Below are 20,799 nucleotides of genomic sequence, written 5' to 3'. Positions count from 1 at the left end.
GGGTGGGCAGGGCAGGGCGCAGTGGGAATGAAGTGGCACGTTCTCATTCTCATGACTCTGACTCACTGAGATTGACATTTTTTAAAGCCACGATCTCTCCCTTCCCTTTTAGGGGCCCTTTTCCTCTACTTTTAGCGCCAACGTGTTGACGTGCTTTCTCCCCACTTGCCCTTTGAAAATCCATCTTCCACGGGAATGCTAAGGTGTTTGCTGTTGATAGTTCAGCACATCACCCCTGGGAAAGAAACAAGGAGATCCTGGAGACCCTGTCTTTACTGCAAGGAACAGATCTCCCACGGAGGAAATCTGAGACAGTGGGTAAGCGAATAAGGCGTTTGGGTGGGTGGATAGGAGCTTTCTAGAATTTTGCCAACCGTGCCTAATGTTCTAAAGGGGTCATTGATTACATCTGACCTCTCTTCTCTGCATCTATCTTTCCCTCTCCTTCCCCTTTCTTCCTCTTTTCTCCCATAAAATCTCTTACAGAGCCTCTTGTTATATCCCAGGCATTGCCTACGTCCCGTACTGGGGATTCTGAGATCCATAACACTATGTTATTCATTTTGTAATTTGTGAGCGGAAACACAGGTGAGCTGATCACTGTGACAGATGGAGGCAAACGCTATAGGGGAAGGAGAACCAAATGCTAGGGCTCCCCGCCTGGGATGGGGGGAAGCACACTCCTGGCCTCGCTCCTGGAGGGGAAGGGGGTGTTTCGGGGGTGTTTCGATGAGGAACGAGAGCACCAGGCGCTCCAGGCCTCGAGAGGGGCGGTCATGTGCCCAAGTCAGCACTGGTTCCACAGCCTGGACCCTGGACCTAAACATAAGCAGCTCACCTGGCACAGGGTGAGGAGGAAGAAAGGGAAGAGTGAACAAGAATGAGGCAAACTTCACACAGCAGCAGCCCTTCGGTCACTCAGGTGAGCAGGCAGGGGGCAGACATGCAGGGACCAGAGGCCAGCAAAGCGGCTTCTTTGAGGTGCTGGTGGCTTATAATCACATCACAAGCTGTCTGACATCCATCCATTGGGCGCCTGCCCTGTGCCAGGACAGACATCACTCCCTCCCCTTCCGGAGCTCTTCTCTTTCCCGAGTAGCACGGGGCAGACCCCGTGCTAAGCAGGACTCACTGTTCATGGCTCAACGTCATTTCTGTAGATGCTGTGGTTGCCACTTCTCGCAGCTTCCTCAGAAGACCTCCTGCCCCTCCTCCTAACAAAAACCCCCGACTCACGCCTTTTCGCCTTTTCTCTCTCCTTTCCTTCCTCCTGCGCCCCCCCCCCCCCCCCCCCCCCCGCCGTCAAAGGTGCGGAAGAGTTGTGAGCTGACCCAGGGCAGGTTTCCTGCTAAGAGGGGAGGCAGGGGCCCTGCGGAATCAGCAAGAATTGACCGATGCCCGCCAGCTCGCTTGACAAAGGCAGTTGGTCCCCTTTACCTGCCTGACGCCAGGGCTGAGAGCTTACTCTCCCAGAACCAGCCGGCCCAGGGAGAATGGCCCACCCCTCCCACAAGAATGCAAACAAACAATTGGCTATTAATTTCAAGTAGGAAGGACAGGAACCCATCCAGCCAGGAAATCTAAATTGAAGAGTGATTAAGTCATTCAAGCTCCCTGGCTGGGTTTAACTTCCAGGGCCGCAGATGGCTCTGCATTCCTCTCAGAGACTGTTTTTTGTTGTTGTTTGTTTGCTTGGTGTGGTGTTTTTTGTTTTTTTTTTGCCACAGGTCTTGGGAGAGGACTTCACCTTTCAATGAGGGGCCTCCTTGTTCTTATCTGGCAGCTCTCTGGGTGGGTAAGCCTGAGGATGAGGGAGCCAGACTGCTTGGGCGTGAATCCTGCTCTGCCACGGGCTGTGGGTCTCTGGGCAGATTAGTTAACGCGCTGTGCCTCGGTTTCCTCATCTGTGAAATGGAAATAATAATAGGGCCAGCCTCATACGGCTGTTTTGTGGTATGATGAGAATGACATTAGTTGATAGTTGTGATGTGCTTCGAACTATGTAAACGCTTTTAAGAGTTAAACTAACAAAATAAATACATCATGCAGCTGCGGGTGGGACTTGCTTCTCTCTTGCCCTTCTCTCAGGATGTCAGTGACTGGACAGAAGGAGTGGGTTTAGCAAAGAGGCTTGAGGGCCAGGAACTTTGGGGTCAAACTGCCTCAGTTTAAATCCTGACTCCACCACTTAGAAGTTGTCAGAGGATCTCTCCGTTTCCTTGTCTATAAAATGGGGTTATGACTGTACCTGTTTCTTAGGATGGTCCTGGGGAATGAGCTGTGTCAAGTTCTCAGTATAGTGCCTGGAAATAGGACGTAGGCACTAAATGTTAGTTCTTATTTTCAAGCATTCTGAAAAACAAACAGCAACAACAGTGCTGTATAAACACAGCAATTTTAACGGCACACGTTACACTAAGGCCAAAGCTAACATACTGAGCAAATGTGGCCGGAGCCCCAGCCAGCTCCTAGAAGCTGGCCGTGTGCTAGTTAACAAACAACTTGGCAGCGTGGCGAGGTGTGGACCAGCTCAGCTGTCCTGCCTCTGACTCCCGGCTCTCCGGCTTGCTGGAGGCGCGATGTTGGGCAAGTTAACATCTCCAAACCTCAATCTGCTTCCTTCCTCCCACCCTTCCTTCCTTTAATAAAGATTTATTGAGTGTCGACTCAGTGGAGGCACAGTGCCAGGCTCTGGGTCTTCCCCTACGGGGCAGGTCAGGGATGCATCCCAGACAGCTGTAAGGATGAGAGGAGGCACTGTCTGCTGGGGCCCAGCCTGGGGCCTGGGGCCCAGTGAGCCCTCTCATGCTAAGCTACTCTCAGATGTCCTCAGTTCACATCTGTACGCGGTTCCATCACCCCTTCTCGTGGCTGGTTCTCCAGCCCCGATGAGGGGCTTGGACAGGTCAGGGGAAATCATTGTTTGAGGTTACTCGTTTTGTTTCTGTAGTGGCAAGTGAGTGGGGGTACTTTTTCCCAGCAAATTTAGGGTATTATTGGTAGATTAGTCATCTAAGAAATTGAAAAAGCAGAAAAGCACAGTCTACCGAGTAGACTCAATTAAGATATCCCCTTGATTTTATTTAGTCCTGGGCTCTTTTCAAAGCAAACTTGACCAACATACAATTCTTCTGTCTAGGACAGCATTTCCCCAATTATACGGTGGAACACTAGATCCTCAACTGTTAATAGTATTCCATGGAAAGAAATGAAATTATTGAACGTTTCTCTCCTGCAGACTACCACCAAGTTCTTTTTTTAAAGAAAATATTTTTATTTTTATTGATTTCAGAGAGGAGAGAGAGATAGAAACATCAATGATGGGAGAGAATCATTGATCGGCTGCCTCTGGCACACCCCACACTGGGGATTGAGCCCGAAACCTGGGCATGTGCCCTTGACTGGAATTGAATCTGAGACCCTTCAGTCCGCAGGCTGACACTCGATCCACAGAGCCAAACCAGCGAGGGCCAAGTTCTTAATTTACTCATGCATATTATGCCATTGTGTGCAGTATTTCCAAACATTATTTGACGAAGGGATCTTTCTCCAGCAGCACTGGCCACATCCTGTGGTATTACCCTTCCTTAGAGACCAATTTAAGAAACGTCCATCTGGGAGACCTAAGATAGACTTCATTGACGGAAGCCAGGCCAAAACACCCAAACTCTGGTAACGTGAGTATCCTATTTATAAGGAGAAGTGAGACAGGTGTTGAGTGAGGGGCTGGTCTGTGTTCTTGTCAGACCAGAACTGCCCCAGTTAATGTTGGAGAACGAACAGAGAGCCTTTGTGAAGGGTGGCCGTCTACACGCTGGCTTGGCTTACCTTGAGTGGGGTGGACACCAGGCCCTGCCAGGGACAGTTGTTCTAGTGGATGGGGCATCTTGGCTCTACCCACTTTCCACCACTGCGGGGTTCTCCTCGTTTCCCACATCCAGCAGGGAGCCTCCTGACAGTTGGTGGTTTGGATGAGAGAATATTTATCTTCCCCAAACAGCTCGGCCACTTCCTCTTCCTAAATTGGGAGGTCAAGGTGACTGAAAGTCGGGAAGAACTTACAATGGGAAAGAAAACCGTGTACTTTGTGGTTATTTCTACCTCTGAAGAGCCGTGTGACCTTGGGAAAGGACTAAACCACTTATTTTAGTGTCAATTTTTTCATCTGTAAAATGGGGATAATAATAGCATGCATGTCATAGTGTTGTCTGAAGAGTGAGAGTTGTAATGGTTACTACACGGTGTGTGTGTGTGTGTGTGTGTGTGTGTGTGTGTGAGAGAGAGAGAGAGAGAGAGAGAGATTGTGTCTTTTCTCCTTTTAAAGGGGCCACTAATTCCATCATGAGGGCCCCATCTTCATGACCTCATCTAGCCCTCATTACGATGGAGAAACATCCATGTGAGGAAGACACACTGATTGGTTGCCTCCCACACGTGCCCTGACTTGGGCTGGGGGGGTCAAACCTACAACCCAGGTACGTGCCCTTGATTGGGATCGAACCCATGACCCTTTGGTGCAAGGGCTGATGTTCTAACCACTGAGCATGCAGGCCAGGGCACAGGGGGCAAGGAAAACAACTACTCTTTCTCTCCGTCCAGTGATACAGAGTGTTGGAGAAGAACCACCATGAGAGAGGATTTCGAGGGGAAGAGGGTCCTCTGGGGGAAAGCCAGGGTTCAGTTAGAACAGTGATTCTCAAAGCGTGGTTTGGGAACCCAGGGAGACTGTGAAAACTGTCAGAGGCTCACAAATCCAAAGCTGTGTTCATGATAATCCTAAGATATCTTTCAGCCGTTCATTCTCGCTCTCTCAAAAATGTACAGTGGAATTTTCCAGAGGCCAAATGATGTGTGATAACACCACAGATTGAATGCAGAAGTGGTTGAGAACCCAGCTGTCTTCTATTATACCAGAACTTAAGAGATTAGCAGAAATGTAAATCAATGCCCTTCTTCCCCTGACTTAGAAAAATACATAGTGATTTTTCATAAACTATGTGATAGTTTTATTATAGTTATTTTATAATAAATTAATTTTAATGTTTCATTTCAAATCCAGGAAGTATTGATAGATATAACCCCCACACACAAAAGCTCTTTGGGGTCCCCAATAATTTTTAAGAGTACCCTGAGACCAAAGTGCGTGAGAACCACTGAGGGAGGACACAAAGGCTAACAAAATGTTCAGAAAAAAAGGTGAAGATATAGGAGATTTTGCTGATGATGGACTATGAGTTGCAGAACAATAATTAATTCCAGTGGGTTAAATCTGAAAAGAAAAGAAAAAACAAAACAAAACTGGATACACACTGTTAAATGTGTATAAGTTTTTTTGGGGGACACCCTGTACAATCAGATGGAATTAAATACCAGCCCTTTCTTTAGAATGGATGACAGATATTTCCGAAGACAAAGAAGAGAGTAAAAAAAACCAACATACCGGAAATACCCAATTGCTCCCAAGAAAAGGGTGTGAAAACTGTTTTATTTGTATCATCCAAACTTCTTCCAAAAAACAAACTTCAAGGCTCTCCATTTCCTTCTGGAAGTTAAAGAGAGCAGAAGGAAGGAAAGCTATTTTTCATTTGTGCATTAAGCTTTGCTGCTGGACCAAAGGTCACCGATTTTACACCCTGGTGTTAGATCAGATGCTGAGCTTATTCTCCAATGGTCCCGTTGTTATGGATGGTGCAATACTGCTGATGTATAGTGAGGGCTTATGCAAGTTCTATATCTAGATGAGTATTTCTCATGAGTAACTACATTAACTTATTTTATGACTGGAGCCCTGAGGGCCTGAAAAACTGTATGTTTTAACACTGCCCAGGCCTGGGGGACCTACCTATACTCCTCACAACCTCTGTACCAGGCATCAGCAAGGGATCTTTCCAGGGCCTCTGTGTGTTCCATCTACATAAAGGAGCTAAGTTATGGAAAGGTATGAGGCTTTCCTTCACTGGCATAAAGTTTTTGACATAGTATGAGACGCTGAAGTATTATGGAAGGAAGTCCAACCTGGAGATCAGACCTTGAACACCTTAATTCAGTTTATTTCCTACCTATTATAGATCAGATCCCAAGGCATTAAATGCCATGATTCTGTAAAACGGAAGTGGGTTTCCCTAATATTCTGAGATGGACGCAATCAGGCCTAGAAGGAGTACAGAGTTGCTCAAGAGCACTGAATTGGCATCAGGGATCCCTGTCCTGTCCGTTCTTGTCTGTGTATAACTTTGGACGAACACCTAACCCCAAACTCAGTCTGGTAAGTCTTTGGGGATGGACGTGCGTCATGGGGATGGCGTGGGCAGGCACTGTTAGGGGAACAAAGGAAAAGTAGCAGAACAGGCCTCTGGATGCACAGGAAGTGGATGGTACTTTTGATCCCAAGGCCCTGGGGGGGCCTCTGCTTCTTTGCCCTGTCTTGAGACGTGCCAGCATCCCTTCTCTAACTGTATCGCTGGCAGGGGAATGGGTGAGTAGGTTGGGAACAAGAGAAGCAGGGGGTAGGGAGTGCCCGGGCTTGTGGCAAACTGGAAGCTGCGTGCCCTGTCCAAGGGGAGCGGGGTGCCCCAGCTCTAGCTGACTGTGGCTGTGCGGGCCCGCAGCGTGATCAACGCCAGGCCTTCCAGGGTGTTCAAGGCAAGCCGAAAACCATTTTTTTTGCATGAAGTTTTCTGATGGTTACATGTGAGCAATTAAAATGTTGACACACTGGGGATCAAAAGATAAAGACGGAATGTACCTTTACCTGGTCCACGGGCAGCCCATCTGCAGCTGCTAGAGTCTGGAGTTCAGATGGTCATGACGTCTTAGCATTTGTTCTGGATTCCGGCTACAGTATGTGTGCGGGCCACGCGCAAGTCCGCACGCAGGTTCACATTCCTGAAAAGGAATCTGATGGCTCAGGGCACCTTGTGCATGCAAGCCTTTGTCACAAAGTTTGGCTGCATTTGGGCCAAGTGCTTGCAAGGGGCTGCCAGAGGCCTGCCTTGTCAGCAGGGACCTGGATTGGGCCAACTTCCATTTCAGAGGTTGATGTGCCTAATAAAGGCCTAGAATTTCCTCTTCCATAAATGAGTGTTTAAATAGAGTGATCTGTATTGGTTTGTCCTAAAAAAAAATAAAATCTATTTCTTAATAAGAAAAGGCAATGTTCCAGTGACCTTTAGTTCGAATTTTGGTAAAAATTTAGGTGATGACAAGTACAATATATTAATCATCCTTAGGGCAAAGTTCTGATTTACACCAAAACGCCAGCTACTTCTTATTTTAAGAAAATTCCGTTTACAGCCCGGCCGGTGTGGCTCCTTGGTTGAGTGTCAACCCATGAACCAGGAGGTCTCCGGGTTCCGTATGGCAGGGCACATGCCTGGCTGCAGGCTCGATCCCCAGTAGTGGGTGTGCAGGAGGTGGCCGTTCTCATCCATGATTCTATCTCTCTCTCCCTCTCCCTTCCTCGCTCTCTAAGAACCAATAAGAACATATTTAAAAAAAATTAGCAACGTCTAGGGTTAGAAGAGACTTTAACCTCTATAAACTTCCGTTCCAGTCTCTGAATACTCTTTTATGGCATCTCCACGGAGCGGGCATTGCCTACATTGTGAGGGAGTGTACTTCTCCCACAGGGAGCTTCTTTTATCCTTGGATAGGCCTGGTGAGTATGTTTTAGCTTTTTTTTTTTTTTTTTTTAATTGCACAGTGCCCAACCGGCCATAAGCACTCAGTATAGAACAAATTTGCTAAATGAATCCACTTATCCCTTATCATCATGTTCTGGTTGCACGGGATGTGCCAGGCACTGTTCCAGAATTTGGGGCAATATCCGTGAACAGAACAAATCCATGATCTTGTAGAGTTGAGTGTGCCTGGGAAGTAAGAGGTGGTGCAAGCCATTTTTTAAAAAGAAGTGAATTATATGATATGTTACAAGTCACAGATGCAGTGGGAAAAGAAAAAGTAGAGTTGAATGAAGGTGGGGGAGGGAGGGAGCTGCCATTTTAAACAGACCCAGTAGGATGGACCTCATTGAACTTGAAGGAGACGAGGGAGTTGGCAACATTTAATGAATGTTCCCAAGTCAGTTTTCCTGTGGCCTTGTAGAAATAGTTTCCTTTTCACCTCCGGGACCTGCGGGATAATGATAGGAATAATAGCTTAATATCTGTTGAACCTCAGCAGAAACTCTAAGCGCTTTCTCTGTATGAATTCATTGAATCCTCATAACAACCCTAAGCGATAGCTGCTATGTTATACCCATTTTCCTGGTTGCAAACTGACACACAGCACAATCAAGTAACCCGGCTCTTCCCCTGCAGCTCAGAGAAAGATGTGGTACGCAAGCCTTCACCTTCTGGCTTCTGGCTTTGACGCCTAACCCCCTGGACCAGCTGCCTGGAAGACATAGCTCACATTCCCTCCAGACCGCACTGCCCCCTTTCTTTCTCTCTCAGGCACGTGCCTGGGGCCGCGTTCCTTTCGCCGTATGTGATTCTTGGGATAAGATTTAAAGTGTCTCCATCATGCTGGGGTTTGTACTGAGAATACTTCAGTTTTCACTGATGTCACTGGACAAGTGGGGCACCCAGAGCTTCATCAGCTCCGCTCCCCGTTGGGCACACCCTGACCGGCCCCTTCCTAGGTATTGTAAGACCACAGTGATAAAAATAAACACGATTCTCTCCCCTCCTCCCCCCAGTGCTCATTTAAAAAGACGTATCTTTTCTTCAGCAAATGTCACTGTGGTTTCAAAGCCGAAGTGCGATGTGTAAGTGGGCAGCATTTTTAAAGTATTTCCTGCTCAACCATAGGGTGAAATTAAGCAAGCCAGTGAGTCCTGAAAAACAGCTGCATCTAATTCTTAACACCTGCAAAAAAAAAAAAAAAAAGTTTTGAAAATAATTTTACGTTGTTTTTAATTTTGGGATTGGTTGGTTTTCTGTTGTTTCAAAACTCCGACGGACCTTCCAATGCATGAAACCCTCAGCTGGAAAGAGAATTTGGGAGCTTTCAAAGCGTTTTGCAGATCTAAGGGACAGACCTCCCTTAAGTGATGCTTTCACAAATGCACTTAGAACAACTTCTGGAATGGGCCATGGGGCTGCTGCTCAGAACAGACGCTCCGATTCTCTAGGGAGCCTTAGAATCACCCTTGGCTTCTCGGTAGTGTTTCTAGTCCGGGGTGAGGGGTGGGGAGGGATGATCCCGTTGTTGAGGGGGAAGGGGAGGGAGAGGGGGCGTGTGGTCTTGTGTGGGGGAAGCGCAGCAATGGGCTCCCAGACCTGTTGCATCCTCCCAGGCTTTTCAAGTTCAAGAGTTGGATTTCCTGAAATTGTTGTAAGTGCAGGCGCCCCCTTCCCCCTCCTGCCCCCCCCCTCCCTGGCAGCGCGAGAGTGGCTGCTGGGGAGGAGTGGGATGGAGGGAGGTGAGGACCCTCGGAGAAAAACTGAAGCGATGAACACTGAACAGGAAAAGTGGGAGGAGGAGGGGGGTGGAGAAGAGGAGGAGGAGGAGGAGGAGGAGTGGGAGGAGGAGGAGGAGGAGGCTGTAAGATGAGAGAGGAGGGAAACGTGTCACCAGCTCCGCAGCCGCCTGGTTTGTTGACTCGCGCTGGAGAGTACTCAAGGCTGGACGGGACCCCGCGAGGCCAGAGCTGGGAGGGGACAGAGGAAGGAGAGCTGGGCAAATTGCGGCGGGGAGAACCCCCCAAATCCGTCATTTCTCTCGGGTGAGAAAACTTTCTCGCGAAGACCGGAAACTTTTTCCTAGGCGCGGCACGCGGAGTCTGGGGAGGCGGCGAGCTGCGGGTGTGCACGACTCCAAGTGACTCACTCCGGGCACCCCAAGAGGGTGCGTGGGGAAGTCTCGGGAGGGGCCGGAGTCCTCGGCTCGGCAGTGGCACAGGATTGAGAACAGAATTTCCCGGCACAATCCGGTGGGGCACAGGGAAAGGGGACTTGGGGAAAGCGTCACATTTGGGGTCAACCAGCTGGGGATCCTCCAATCAGACGCTGCCGGCGGGCGTAGAGAATCGTGGGGCTGGGAGAAGGCGCGCCCCGCGTCCGCGATTGGGCTGGGCGAGGCACCCATGCGGGCTTGGGGTGGGGGATGCCGCCGATCGTGGGACCCAGGCTGAGCCCAGAGATCGAAAAAGAAAGTTTGCTTGTCTCTCTCCTCCTCCATAGGCCGGTGGGGCAGATCGCTGCCGTACTCAGGCGCGGGCGACTCTGCGCCCCAACAGCCCATCTTTTCCTGCCGCCCCCTTTTTCCGGAGGGAGGGATGTGAGGAGAGGGCAGCGAGCGCTGCCGCTTTGTCCCGCGCGCAGCTGGACCTGCGCCGACTGGGGGCCGGGGCGCAGCCCGCGGGACGCCCGGCTGGGGCTGGCGGTTCCCGGCGCTGGCGGTTCCCGGCGCTGGCGGTTCCCGGCGCTGGCGGTTCCCGGCGCTGGCGGTTCCCGGCGCCGGCGGGCGTCCCCTTTCGCTTCATCTTTCCCGCCCGCCCTGCATTCGGCTAGGCTTTCCCCTGCGCGCCTACTGTGCGTGCGCCGTGTGCTCACTGCGCGCAGGGGGCGCTCTGGAGCCCGCGCCCAAGCGCTCGGACCCTCCCTTCCCAGTCCTCTTCCTAGCCGCTGCCGCCCCGGGTCGGATCGGGTTGTGTACTTGAAGTCTGTGCTTCAGGAATCCGCTCTGGGGTGCCTCCCTGGTCGGCAGTAGGGTTTTCCCCTCTTCTACCCGGCCCCTGCCCTCGGTCACACGCCGCCACCTCTTCCCCCGCGGTGGCGGGAACCCGCGCTCTGTGCGTCAGCAGAAAAGCGGTATTTATAGATGCCACTGCAGCCCCGCGGTGCGCAAGGTTTCAATTACTGTGATGCGCTCCGCTAGACCGACGGCTCGGCTCCCGCTCCGCGGCTCCGCAGCACGTCGCTTCGCAGACCCGCACGGACAAAGCTCTAGGCGGGAGTCTCCAGGCGTCCTTGCCGGGGCGTAGTTCTGGACCAGAGGAGACGTGCGCATTCCAATGACCCATGCAAAGGACCAAAGCAGTCAAGGACGCTATAGGTCCAGATGACCTCCATCCTCTGCCCTCCACTCCCACCAAAGGGTGCTCACTGGTCAAGCTTTGGAGACCGCCCCTTTTGACCTCCCTTGGGTGACTCCGACCACCCTGCTTTGCAGACTTGACATTTCGTTGGCCTACATTGCAGCAAAATGTCACAGTGCTGCCCTCTGGTACACTGTTCTGGGCTAGAAAGCTCTATTATTGACAACAGCCAGCGGCAAGTGAGTCAGAAGGGGAAATGGAGCTTGCAGAAACGGATTTAGCCACATTTTAAATTTAGCTCGCGGGTGAGGTTCCTAGTGCGACCCAGGATGGTGCAGCCAGCCTGGCTGGCCTGCCTTCGCTGCTTGCAGGATTGAGCCCCAGAATCTGACCTAGGGTGCTGTGCAGAGCCTAGAAGGAGACGATGTTTGGTCCATTCACAAAGTTGTCTTCGGTTTTCCAACCCCAACCACTGCCCTCTCAGTATTGGAGTGATGCTTCTAACAGCCAGAAGCATTCATGGTGTAAAAAAGAAAGGCATTCGAGATAAGTTTGTCCAGTTGGCTTATTTCTCAAGGCCTCAGTTTAGACGAGCTTGTTTCTGAATGAGACCTCATTTCTTTCAGATCCAGAGGGTTATGGATGTATATTTCAATGGGTAAGCGTTTGATAACAGTCTGTATTTAAACATTACAAAAATGTTCCCTATTTTAAAATGGTTCAAAGTCACACACACGAGATGGAGTTGAGAATGGATTCCAGATTGGCTACGCCAGGCTTACAGTGCCAGCCTGTACCGGAGCTGTCTCTCCCTTCAGCTCCTCAGCTGCTGATTGGATGTATAGTTTGATTAACCCCTTAGCTCCCTCCCTCCCCCTCCCTCCCTCCCTCCATCTCTCCCTTCCTTCCTTTTTTTCTTTCCTTCCTTCCGTCTCATAATACACAGAATGGCTCAATTATTGAAAGAAAAAAAATACGCCATGCCCTGAAAGGTTGCTGGTTCGATTTCTGGTCAGGGCACATGCCTGGGGTTCAGGGCTGGAGCCCTGGTGGGGGTTGTGCAGGAGGCAGCTGGATGTTTCTCTCTCACATTGATCTCTCTCTCTCTCCCCCTCTCCCTTCCTCTCTCTAAACTCAATAAAAACATATTTAAAAAGAAAAAAGATCCTAATATTGTCTTTAGAACGCTGTTACACGGCTATGTGAAAACCTGATGCTGGCAATCGAGACCTATATGTCATAATCTTTTTTGTTCATTGATGATATATATATGCAATATTTAAACGATTTTTCCATAGAAAATTGAATCTAGTAAGGACTTAGTGGCTTTCTTAATTATTTCTCTATCCTAAGGGTTTGTATGCATGTGTATACATTTCCCTGTGTACTGTCCTTTGCAAGGTAAAATGTCCCAAAATCTTTCTTGAGTTGCAGCCTTTTTTCTTTAATCTTTTTGCAGAGCTAGATCAATACAAAATTGATTGGAGAAATAGAGTTTGAGTCCCTCTGAAAGTTCCCTACTGTGTTTAACATCCGTCATTAAAAGGTTGTTCCCTGGAGTTGCCTCTACATGCAGAACGCAAATGCTTGTTAAGAGCAAAGCTTATAGAAACAACCAGCGTGAATTATTATCTCAGTTGCTGAAATTTGGGGAGCATACATTTTGTGGGGTTTTATGGGGGATAGGGGTAGGAATTTGGCAACAGAGAGAATGGTGACCGGTTAAGCTGAAGGCACGGCTTTACAAGGGAAGATTCCACTTTGGTGCCTATAAGGAAGATCGGAGCGTGGATGGTGCAAGGTGATGATTGGGGCATTAGAAGTGAACTTGAGTCAATTTACTTGTTTGTTAAGGGCTGGGGATCTAAGCTTTGCTTTGAAGCTTGTCCAGTTAAACGAGCTAACTGATGTATTGGGCAAATACTGTGAGCCAGGTACAGCCACAGTTGTTATTTGAGCCACCCAACAACCTGAGCAGATAGATATTCTATTCTCTGCGTTAAGATGTGAAAACGGAGGTGTAAAGAGGTTTGTAACTTAAGTTAATGTCACACAGCCATTAACCTAAGCTCCTTGTCCTTCCCAGGACATTTTGACATCTAACCTTGAAGGCCTTCCCTGAAGGACCTAGGGTCCCAGGTACTCAGGAAGGGCCTCCAGGGGTCCTCAAACTTTTTAAACAGGGGGCCAGTTCACTGTCCCTCAGACCGTTGGAGGGCCAGACTATAGTTTTTAAAAAAACTATGAACAAATTCCTATGCGCACTGCGGGCCCGGGACGCGTCGGCTGCTAAGCAGGACAGGCAGTGGCACCCGGCGGGCCGGATAAATGTCGTCAGCGGGCCGCATGTGGCCCGCGGGCCGTAGTTTGAGGACCCCTGCGTGGTTCACGTGGAAGTTTCTGGATCAGAAGTCAGGACCAGAGCAGCGCAGGAGCTCTGAGATGAGGGGACAGGAGGTGGGTGGACAGTGGGGGAACTGAGGGACCGTCAGGATAATCCTCAGTAGTTATTCCTCGGAAGAAGGAGAGAGGCCCCGTAGGAAGTGTGAATATGGAGTTACTAGCACTGATCTGGCAGGGGATGGCTGTCACGTTGCAGAGCAGGAGTGCCAGATGAGGTGCCCAGAGGGAAGATGGGGTGGCGGGGGAAGGAAGTCCCCTTGACCTCCTTTGGCATATAAATTAGGGAGCCCCGTGAGACCTGCTTTAATTTTCATTGGACTTGCCCTTTAACATTTGCCCAATCACTCTCTTTAAATATTCTTTTCTTATGCTTTGCCAGTTTGTGGGCTTTGTAGGTCAATGCTTGCATTTTATTTAGAGGAGAAGGGAGGGAGGGAGAGAAAAAAAAAAAGCAAAGATTACTGATTACCAAAATTGGATTAAGTTCTGTCTGGCAGGGTTTAAAGAAATAGTGTTTACTCTCTAATTACCATCAACTAGGAATTTAAACAGTCTATTAAATTTGACTTCTTTTTTTTTTTTAAACCCTCGATTGTTCCAGCTCTAACATGTTCTGGGATTTGGGAGGCTTTTGCGATTCTTCAAATGTATAGAGAAAATTCTCTGCCTCCCCCACCCCGCTTTTTAAGCATATTACATTCATGTAGCAGGATAGTAAATATTATATATACTGGCTTCATTAAAAAGCAGAAGCTTGTCCGGCCAGCATGGCTCAGTGGTGGAGCATTGACCTATGAACCAGGAGGTCCCAGTTCGATCCCCGGTCAGGGCACACGCCCGGGTTGTGGCTTGATTCCCAGTGTGGGGTGTGCAGGAGGCAGCCCATCGATGATTCTCTCTCATCACTGATGTTTCTCTCTCTCTCTTTCTCCCTTCCTCTCTGAAATCAATACAAATATATATATTTTTAAAAAGCAGAAGCTCACAGCCAGGTGCAGCCGGCTCTGCCAGCCTCTAGAAAGCAAGCCGTTCACCAAGTTCTTGGTCAGAAATTTAAGGACGCCTGATTGATGCTTTTGGATGGAGTGTGGCTTGTTCATCCCCCCCTCCCCGCCCCCGTAGCAAAAGGATAGGCCTAGAATGAAAATCAACCACCTTTACTGTGTGTTTGAGCTTTGGAAGAAAGGTATGAGTATTCCTTATCAAAGTGGGTGGTGTGTGGGCATGGGACTCGGCCGAGGCGAGTTGAGGCATCCAGGGTGTAAACCTTAAGGGTATGACCTTGAGGGAATGCCTCGCTGGCCTGACCCTGTTCTCCAGGGCCCTCGTGTGCTCATGGGTCAACTGTGCCTTGAAGGGTTTGGGGAGCTCTGAAACTCACCGAAAGATCGCTCTCCCTCTTTTTAAAAATAGGTTTTTATTAACTTTCAGAGAGAGAGGAAGGGAGAGATGGAGAGAGAGAAACATAGATGAGAGAGAAACATCTATTGGCTGCCTCCTGTGCGCTCCCTACTGGGGGTTGAGCCCGAAACTGGGGCATGTGCCCTGACCTGTAATTGGCAACCCCTTGGTGCACGGGATGATACTCAACCAAGTGAGCCACACCGGCCAAGACTCTCTCTCCCTTTCTTAAAAAAATGTATTTATTGTTTTCCTTATTTATGCGCTCACTGGTTGATACTTGTGTGTGCCCTGACCGGGGAACAAACCCACAACCTTTGTATCTGGACAACCATCTAACAAACTGAGCTCCCAGGACAGTACTCTCCCTGGAACGTGGCCTGTGGGAAGACCTGGTCAGCATCTACCCGTTCCTGCCCAAACTTACCTAGCGTAATTATGGACACAGTTTATTTTGCGTATAATCATAGGTTACATAAAAGCACGTGTTTACCTCTACAGGCTTCATCTCTTTCCCTCTCCTCAATTCTGAGGTGTAGATTTCTGTCATGCACCCTTCGGTGTTCTGTTTCACGTCAGGGCCTTGCCAAACACCAGCAATACCTCCAGTTTCTTTTCTTTTTACTTTTTAAAATATTTTTTTATTGATTTCAGAGAGGAAGGGAGAGGGAGAGAGAGAGAGAAACATCAATGATGAGAGAGAACCACTGATCAGCTGCCTCCTGCACAAGCCACACTGGGGATGGAGCCCACAGCCCGGTCATGTGCCCTTGACCCGAATCGAACCCGGGACCCTTCAGTTCGCAGGCTGACGCTCTATCCACTGAGCCAACACTGGGCAACACCTCCAGTTTCTTGCTTCTTTCCTCACTGGTTCCAGAACTTTCTCCAGTTTGTTGGTTCTTTTCGACACCGGTCAGGTTCTGTTTTTCTTTTTTTTAATAGTTTATTGATTTTTAGAGAGAGAGGAAGGGAAGAGGGAGAGAAAGAGAGAGAGAAACATCGATGTAAGAGCCTAGTAACATCCATCAGCTGCCTCATGCATGCCCCCTACCAGGGATCGAGACTGCAACCTGGGCATGTGCCCTGACTTGGAATCAATCCCGCAACCTTTTAGTGCGTGGGACTACGCCCAGCTGATGAGGTACACCGGCCAAGTCCAGATTCCGAGTTTTGTTGAAGGCATTTGTGTCAGCAGTTAGATTTCAAGCAAATACTAGGGTTAAGGGACCACTTGGGCTCCCTCAGCCATCCGGGAACTAGTCTAGGTGTCAGCTTAAGCCGAGCCTGGGACAATACCCGCGCGAATTTGTTTTTTGTCGTTTTTCCCAAGGACTGGGGCAGAAATCCAGCAAGGGCTGGGATGTGTGTCTGCATTATTCTGCACTGAGCTGCCGGACACCCTGCCACGACCTGCTCGTGACCTCAGCGGCGTAAATCCTCTGTGGAAAGCCTTTTACACTTGCTGGTTCGTTCTAACCAGGGCTTTGGAACTGGTTTGGGACCGCTCCCCAGTTGTCTCTGGGGGAGGCCACGTCAGCTGCTGCCGTCATTTTGGAGAACTCTGCTGCGGCTTGCTGGCTGCTGGCTGCTGGGCCCACCGCCGTGGGAGCTGCGTGGCCACTTACATTGTAAACGTCTGGAGTCAGAATTAGTGGGCAAACGTGGTAATCCTTTGTGGTGTTCTGAGATAATTAAAAATATTGTATGCCCTAGCCGGTTTGGCTCAGTGGATAGAGGCGTTGGCCTGGGGACTGAAGAGTCCCGGGTTCGATTCTGGTCAAGGGCATGTACCTTGGTTGCGGGCACATCCCCAGTAGGGAGTGTGCAGGAGGCAGCTGATCGATGCTTCTCTCTCATCGATGTCTCTAACTCTCTATCCCTCTCCCTTCCTCTCTGTAAAAAATCAATAAAATATATTTAAAAAAAATATTGTTGACCGACAGGACAATCAGTTCCTTCTAGGCTTCCCCAAAGCTCTCAAACCACCCAACTGTCCTTTCCAGGCCCCACGGCCGCACTCCCCGCAGAACAGGCCAAGGCAGTGGGGACCTCACCCTTCTCGGCTGACCTTCCCTTAGTGTTGCCTTGTAACTCGAGAAGGGGATTTCACCTTTCTGCCTCCGTCTTGTTTCAACTGTCTTCAGTTACGGTCCGTGGTGGCCAGCTGCATGTATAACGTGGCTTTGGAGTATTTCCTGCGAGCCCCTGGGGCACGGGACCCACACTCCCTTCTCCTTTGCCCCAAACGGCTTCCTCTCCTCAGACCCTGGCACCCAGTGGGCCTTCTGCCGTCTGGTAGTTGAATGCACCCGAGTTGAACTCGTGACCTCGGGGAGACGATGGCTCTGAGAGCCCCTTCGGCTTTTTGACCCCCTGATGTTCAAGGCTCTCAGGCCTGACTGCATGACCCGGGAGAAGGTTCCTTTCCCTTCATCTCCTTGTCTTCTGAAAAGGCGTTTCATCTGCCCGTGCAGCTGAGAGCGCAGCTATGTCTTAATAAGTAGCACATGTCCGTCTAGAGCACATTTCCCCGTCGTTAAAACTCCCGTGGCTGCCAGACAGTAGCGTTGGACGGCTCTGTCCCCCACCGAGGTCTTAAGTATGTTACGTGTCAGAAGTGTAATTGCTCCCATAATGGCCAGTTCAGCTCCCGCTGGCTGATGTCTAGACTTTTGGTTTATCATCTGCGACAGGCCCTGCAGAATCTCCCTGGATGGCGAGCACGGGCCACACCCAAACGATTTGCACTCTGAGAAACTCGGTACTTACACGTGAGGCTTAGAGATGAGTAAGTAAGACGTGTGGTTCTTCCCCACAGTTTTGCTTGACTGGTACCAAAGCGGGGGAGTTTTCTGGTGATTACACAGCAGTTTGCAGGCCAGTGGGGTGGTGATGGGGTGATGCAATGATCCTTGCTAGACGACGGGTCTAAGCTGTCAGTGCCCGGAGTCCTGTGGACGTTTAGCGGACGCTGTTAAGCGGAGACAGACACTCGAGCCTGCATCCTGTGTGCGCAGTGTTGACTACCTCACCATTCTGACTTCCAGGCTCTTCTGTCTGCACTCGGTTTCCAGTGAAGTGCTGAGAAAGTGGTCTCATTCTTCCTGGGGAGCCTTTTCCGTAGTCCAAACGTGACCTTAACCTTTTCTCCTTTGTAGAAGTGAGTGTCTGTCCCTCAGCCGGCCTTTGTCTCCTAAGAGTTGGGAAGTCTGTCCTCGATCAAAACAAACAGGCTGCGCTGTGCAGAGGGCGTGTCTCCTCTGCCAAGTTTGTAGGCTCCACTAGCCAGCAAACAGACCCAGGGTCCACGGTCCATAATGCTTAGGTGGCCGGCGTGGCTCAGCGGTTGAGCGTCGACCTAGGAACCAGGAGGTCACGGTTCGATTTCCAGCCAGGGCACATGCCCGGGTTGTGGGTTCGATCCCCAGTGCGGGGCGTGCAGGAGGCAGCCGATCGATGATTCTCTCTCATCATTGATGTTTGTCTCTCTCTCTCCCTCTCCCTTCCTCTTTGAAATCAATAAAATTATTTTAAAATAATAACGCTTAGGTGGACCTGAGTGCAGTCCGCTGTGAAGGGAATGTTTCTGGTCCCTTGGAAATGGGAAGACCGTTCTCCCTGGTGGCTTGAAAGTCCACGTTTCATTCTGTCACTCAAGACTACTTCCTGGGCACCTTCCCTGTGGCCAGGATGCTGCAGTGACCGAGACGGGCAAGGTCTGTGACTTTGAGGAACTTGCTCTCAGGGCTGGTCAGACCGTGAACAAGTAAACAAACACGGTGACTTCAGCTTGCTTCCTAAGTGCTGTGAAGAAACACAGCCTCCTTCCTGTAAGGCGCAGAGAGCGCCTGCTGCCTGGACAAGGTAAGAAGCTGTCGGTGACCTTCAAGAGGGGAAGCCGCGGGTGGCGTTGAGCTCTCGTCTCTGCACCGGCAGACAGTGTTGCTTAACGGAGGGGTTAGGAGCTCAGGGCCTGGAGTCAGATAGCATTTGACTCCGGGTCCCTCTTACCAGTCTTCTGACCTTAGGCAACTTCATTCCCGTGCTTCAGTTTCTTCATCTGCAAACTGGGAATAATGAAACCTACCTCACGGGTGTAGGGTGGAAATGAACGGAGATGGCAGATGCCAAGAGTCTTGGCGCCCTCCGACCATCATGACCGACCTGTGACGATGGATACTATATTCTTATCAGCAGTAAATGTAATCAAACAGTCGATGATTGGCAGTTGATGTGCAAAACGGTCTCACTGGTCTTGAAAACCTGCTTCTGATTTGGTGTCCATCCAGTGGGCGGGGCATGGTGTGGAGTTCAGACCCAGTTTCTCAGGTTGGCTCGGTGGGTTCTGTTCGCTGTGGGTTTCTTTCAGCCACAGCCCGGGCGCGGCTGGCGTGCCCTGTTGGAACTGTGGATCTGTGGGTTCAACACAAAGGGGAATTGAGGACTCGGTGGTGGGGTCAGAGTGAGATGAGACCGAGAGCTGGTCGGTTAAGAGGCTGGCCAACTAGATGATGTGGCAGGTGGGAGTGGAGGCCTGGGCTGAAGGTTCTGGGTTTGCGCTGTGGCATTTGCTCTCTCAGAGGTGCCCAGGCTCTCAGGTAGGGGCTGAATGTATACCTGGTGATGCTGAGAGATCATTGTGGCCATAGATTAGGCTGAACTCTTAATTGATAAGTCAGAAGCCCCAGGGAAGGGAAAGGACTGGCCCAAGGCCACAGTGGCAGCATAGGCCTTGGGTAAAAGGTGTGAGAAGGCTGGTGGCCGTAGCTGGGATGGGATCAAATAAAGGTCATGCACCTATAGGTCAGGCTCCTAAAGTGCTCGTCAGCTTGGCGAATTCACCGCCAACACTTACACAAAAATCGGGTGATTTTGCGTTTCTGAAAATCTGGATTTCTGGCTTTTCTTGAAAAATTCAGATCTGGTAAAAATTGGGCTTCTAGCCTGAGATGGTAAAGACCAGATTGGACCGAGTCGTGGCTGCCTCCTGTAAGTGGGTGGCATTGGAGGAAACGAAGGCAGGCCAGGGAGCTGGCAGCCATCGAGGGAGGGGAGGGCGTCGAGTGGACGGACTGTAATGGATAGAGTGCTGAGCTTGGGATCGGATCAGAAGCCAAGTTGGAAGCCTGGCTCCCTCCCTCCGTGAGCTGAGCGGCTTTGAACAAATCCTGTAAGCTGTCTTTCTGACTTTCCTTTTTAGGGGGCAGGCCAGGGGGCTCACGGTTGTCCTCACTTACGTATTTGGGTAAGTCACACATTTTCATGTTTCAAGATCCAAAGGGACAGGAAGGTTTATAGAGACAAATCTTCCCCACGGTGTTCCTGCCACCCAGCTCCCTCCCCCGCGGGAAACCAGTGTTAGTAGTTTCCGGTTGGTCCTTTCAAAGACATCTTACTCACGTTTAATGAACTATGTCAACGCTCTTCTCACCTTCCTTTTACGTCGATGGTAGGGTGATGTGTACACCCACGATTCTGCGTTTAGCTTTTTAGCACCCTTGCATTTAGTGTGTCCCCTGGAGAGCACCCCAACAATGCCTAGTTTTTACCCTTCTTAGAGCTGCATGGGGTTCCAGCATATGGGACACGCTAGGTCCCACAGCCAGTCCTCGGATGCCCAGCATTTAGGTTCTCTTCCACCCGTCGCCGTCATAAAGGCGGCTGCAGTAAAATCCCCATTACATAGGTCACTTGACACGCCTGGAGTAAAATTCCTGGAGGTAGAATTGCTGGGTCAGAGGTGGTAACTTTTGTCATTTTGGTGGGTCTTGTCAAATTTCCCTCCCTAGCAGCTGCCCCACACTGCTGTCCTAGCAGTGCGTGAGAGGGCCTGTTGCCCCATACCCTGGCCCTGTGTCACCTTTTGGAGTCTATGAGGGTTTAGGGAAGAATACAGTGTTTTATAAAAATGTTAATGCTAGCTGCAGTTTTTTTGGGGGACCCTACCAGGG

The 20,799-nt window shown here is 50.1% G+C and overlaps 1 protein-coding gene across 3 annotated transcripts in view; it reads left to right on the top strand.

Moving 5' to 3' along the window:
* Positions 1-205: 205 nt before the first annotated feature.
* The window catches only part of PRR5L (proline rich 5 like), a 77,824-nt gene continuing 57,230 nt past the window's right edge, over positions 206-20,799 (top strand). Inside the window, exon 1 of one of the 3 annotated variants that reach the window (XM_080643062.1) lies at positions 206-318. The gene's annotated coding sequence lies outside the window, so the exon portion shown is untranslated. Of the gene's footprint in view, positions 319-9,530; positions 9,728-20,799 lie in introns of those variants that run through there. The other 2 variants (XM_080643060.1, XM_080643061.1) reach the window with 2 other exon arrangements.

This window comes from Plecotus auritus (genome assembly GCF_963455305.1).
Source record: "Plecotus auritus genome assembly, chromosome: 9".
Classification (NCBI taxonomy): domain Eukaryota; kingdom Metazoa; phylum Chordata; class Mammalia; order Chiroptera; family Vespertilionidae; genus Plecotus; species Plecotus auritus.
Note: the sequence above shows the minus strand (reverse complement) of the source record. Positions and strands in the feature narration are given on the sequence as shown.